Below are 4,428 nucleotides of genomic sequence, written 5' to 3' on the forward strand. Positions count from 1 at the left end.
GGCGTGGCCTGATGCTGGGTCTTTCTCTCTTTCTGGCAGACCATCCCTCGTACTTGCCTTGAGTTTAGAGATACGAGTGGAAAATCACCCTTTCCCCCCAAGCCAGTCAAGCTCTTTAAAGGAACGTTCACTGTGACCTGGCTGACCAAAGGAGGGGATGGATCCAGGTCCAAGAACTGGCCCAGCCACCTCTTGGCAAGTTATGAGGGGATGTCCTCATACTTCTCCTTGGAGTGTCAGGCACTTGTCACTTGTATTCTTGGTTTTGTGCCTTCAGCTGACGTCCCCAGACAGGGGTCTGTTACAGTCTCCCAAATCCGGAGGTTTATGGATTAACCCAGAGCTCTGATCTGTTCCAGTTATTATTTCATGGTCAGCTCTTTCTTCAGTGTGAATGTGACATGATAAAACTGTGACTTCCTTTCCTGTGAGCCATTCTGGCTGCTCTAAAGGGAATCTACCAGCATCTTGGGCTTCCATGGCTACCTAGTTAGATACTTTCCATCTTTCCTGTTTTTTGGCCCAGCCTAAAATCTGAGGTTCTCACCTATCACCTCAATTCGTGAACAATAAATATTATGTGCTCTGCCTATTTCTTTGTAAAATGATTCTAGTACCAATTACAATTGTGTGTGTGTGGTGGGGGGGGCCCCACACCATTCAACAATTCTCCAGGCACCAGCTGTGTGTCCTACAGTTCGACTCAGTTCTGACAAAGCTACCCAGAGAAGGCATCGGAGTCACGGGTTAAGGCTCAGCCTCACAAGACCGCCCCCTCCACCCACTTCAGATGCTAGTTGCAAGACCGGTTTATCACTTGTGCTTCTGACAGATCAGCTGCCAAAGACCTCCTTCCTTGGGTCGGATTAATTTGCTGGAGTGGCTGACAGAACTCAAACATTTTACTTACTAGATTACCAGTTTATAATAAAGGGGTATACCTCAGAAACAGCCAGATGGAAGAGACCCATCGGGCGAGGTCTGGGGAAAAGGTGCAGAGCCTCCATGCTCTTTCCAACATGTTCGCCAGCTGAGAAGTTCCCCAAACCTGTCCTTTTAGTGATTTTCATGGAGGTTTCATTACACAGACATGATTGATTAAATCACTGGCCATTGGCAATAGATTCAACCTCCAGCCCCTTCACCTCTCCAGAGGTTAGGGGTGGTGGGTCTCTAAGTTCCAACTCTCTAAACACAGGGTTGGTTCTCTAGGCAACCAGCCTCCATCCTTAGGTGGATCCAAAAGTCAACTCAAGAGAGGTGAAATTGAAAGTTCCAACCCTCTAATCACAGAGTCTGTTCCTCTGGTAACCAGCCCCTAACCCTAAGTGATTGCAGCTTGGTCCAAAAGTCACCTCATTAACATAACAAAAGACACCTTTATCTCTCTAATCACTTAGGAACTTTCAAGGGTTTTAGGAGCACTGTGACAGAAATGAACTAAGACCAAAAATATATTTAATTACAATGTCACACTATGACACAAATATCCTTTCTGTAGTAAAATGCAGAATTGAGATACATAAGCCACCTGCATTTTGTTTTTTGATACCTTTATTCATCAAATATTCATTTAGGGTTTACTCTGTGCCTAGCACTATGCTCGCACTGGAGGTTTAATGATGAACAAGACAGGCAAGGTCAAAGTCGAAGAAAAGCGTCACTATGAGATGGCCTTCAGTTATTTTTAATCCTGAAGAGAAAAACACTGAGAACTGAAAATCTCATCTCACTCTCATTGAAAGATAAACTGAGGTATATTAAAACAATTTTAGGTTTATTTGACAAAAATTGAGTTGAATTGGGCAGCATCTCATCTAGCAGACAGAAAGAAGCTCTGAGGATCCGTACGAAATGAAAGACAGGCAGCAGGAAGGGAGCAGGAACAAGGAAGGTATGCCGGGCCCAAAATGGGTAGGTTATTGCAAGGTTACTTTCCTCTAGGTGGTAGCAGGGGTCCGTCAGGCACTTGACCTAACTAGTGCTGATCAGGCGATTCCTGATTGGTGTAAGATTCATTCTCTGGGAGAGCCAGAAATTGAGACTATAAATTAAGTCTCAATTTGGTGACATGGGCTTAGCACAAGTGACTCCATTTCAGGCTTGTTGTCTTGTTTTTAACAGTCTCAGCCAGACGTCAGTCTTACAGCTTGTAAAATTTGTCTCAGTGGTATTTTTGATAGTGAAGCATTTAAACAATTGTAATCAAATGTTTTTTGAAAAGTTAACACAGTGCATAAACATGGTAAATTCAAATGGTTAAAGGGTATACAGGTAAAAGTCCGCCTCTCCCCTCTTCCTATCCCGTCTCCAGCTCCCTCCTCCATAGCCGGCAGGTGAAGTTAGGCTGAGGCCTAGGTGGGGCCTCCTAGCAGCTCTCCTCCTCCTCAGTCCTATTTCAGATCTTTGGATCAGAGCAAGTCCCCAACCCCCAAGAAAGGCCTCAAGTTCACATATCCCATCAGCCATCTGGAGCAGAGAAGGAAGTCATTCATTCTCAGATGCTTATTGATTGCCAGACACGTATCTAGACATTTGGGATACATGGCAAGTAAAATAAACAAAAGCTTCCGAATTCAGAAGAGCTAACATTTTAAACTGGGAAGACGAGTGAAAAACGAAGATGACAAGTAAATCAGAGGAATTAGCAACTCTTCCCTCTTGGAGGTAGAGAGCAGGGAAGCGGTGGGCGGCTGAGTGTCCAGTGTGAGAACCGGGGCAAAAAACATCCCTCCTCCTCACTATTCTTAACTGCAAACTACACGGCTTCATGTTGGGGGCGTGCAAGTCCCTCCTCTCTTAGTCATTTACAACACAAGGGATTTGTGTCTACCATTAATGCCTCTTAGGTGAACAAAGGATCCCTAAATGATGTCACATTATGCTTTTTTTTCCACAACAATGAAAACAGACCTCAGGACTCAGGAATCCAGTGAATTACCAATTTCCTATCTTCAGGCAGTCCCCAACACTGCCAGTTCTAGACAAAGAACCATTTCTGATTTCCAGGAGGACTTCTTGTGGCCCGTGGGAGATGGGACCCAAGATAAAATGAGTGAGAGTACAGTTCAGTTACAGGGGCCACTCCCCTGAGGGTGTCCTTGTGCTGGAAATGACCTGATGTGAAACAAGGCAAAAACAGCCCCTCTTTACCTTTCACTATTCATTTCTTTCTTTATTTCATTCTAATTGTGGTAAAATGTACATAATATAGCATTGACTGTCTGAACCATGTTTAAATGTGCAATTCAGGGATATTAAGCACATTCACATTGTTGTGCAGCCACCACCACCATCCGTCTTCAGATCTCTCTTCATCGTGCAGAACTGAAACTCTGTACCCACGAAACACCCACTTCCCATTTCTCCCTGCCCCCAGCCCCTGGCAACCACCATTCTGTTTCCCATCTCTCGGGATTCGATTGCTCTAGGTCCCTCACATAAGTGAAATCATCCAGCATTTGTTTTTTTGTGTCTGGCTCATTCCTCTTGGTATAATTTCTTCAAGGTTCACGTGTTGTAGCGTGTGTCAGAATTTCTTTCCTTTTTAAGGTGGAATAATCTTCCGTGACATGTATACCACATTTCATTTATCCATTCATCTGTCCGTGGATACTCGGGTTGCAACAATGCTGCTGTGCACATGGGTGTACAAATATCGGATCACGGCCTGCTTTCGATCTTCTTTGTACACTCCCAGAAGTGGAGGTGCCCGCCTCACTTTTCTTCGTGACAAACCAAATGACTCTGTGCTGGGAACAGAAAGTCAGGAGGGATAGGCAGTCTGTAGGATGTTTACCTGCAGTTTGTAGGATGTTTATCCACAGTTTGTAGGATAGGCAGTCTGTAGGATGTTTACCCGCAGCCGAAGCTCTCTCATTTACAAGGAGAGAAAGGGATTTTTTTATCTTCTCGCAAATTCATATAAATCCCACTTTATATGAATAAACATACCTCATTTGTGGTGTAACTGTTTACATTCCGTGCGTGCAAGCACGCGGGTGCCCAAATCGTACCTATCACAGACACCATAATCCCATTAGGTGCTTTTCATAGTCACATCACAACTGCATCATAGAATTTCAACGCTGAGAAGCTAACACCCTTTCATTATAGATATGTACACTTTCACGTAATCTCTTGGTTTAGGTTTATGTAAAATATCAAGTTCCATGTACCTGAGAGAACAATGAAAAAGGAGGGTGACCTTAAAAAATAAGGAGTTAAAGTGTCTGAAATGGATTAAATAAAAAAACAGGCAGTAGCTCAAAAGAGAGTAGGAAACGACTAGTAATTCACAGATTGACAGAGTCAATAAACACACATAAGTGTGCTCATTTGCATGGATAGTCAAAGAAATGGAAATGAGATTTTATTTTTCACCTCTCAGATTGGTGGATAAAAAAACTGGTATTATGAAGAGTGGGT

Source organism: Pteropus alecto, unplaced genomic scaffold (genome assembly GCF_000325575.1).
Source record: "Pteropus alecto unplaced genomic scaffold, ASM32557v1 scaffold81, whole genome shotgun sequence".
NCBI classification, from domain to species: domain Eukaryota; kingdom Metazoa; phylum Chordata; class Mammalia; order Chiroptera; family Pteropodidae; genus Pteropus; species Pteropus alecto.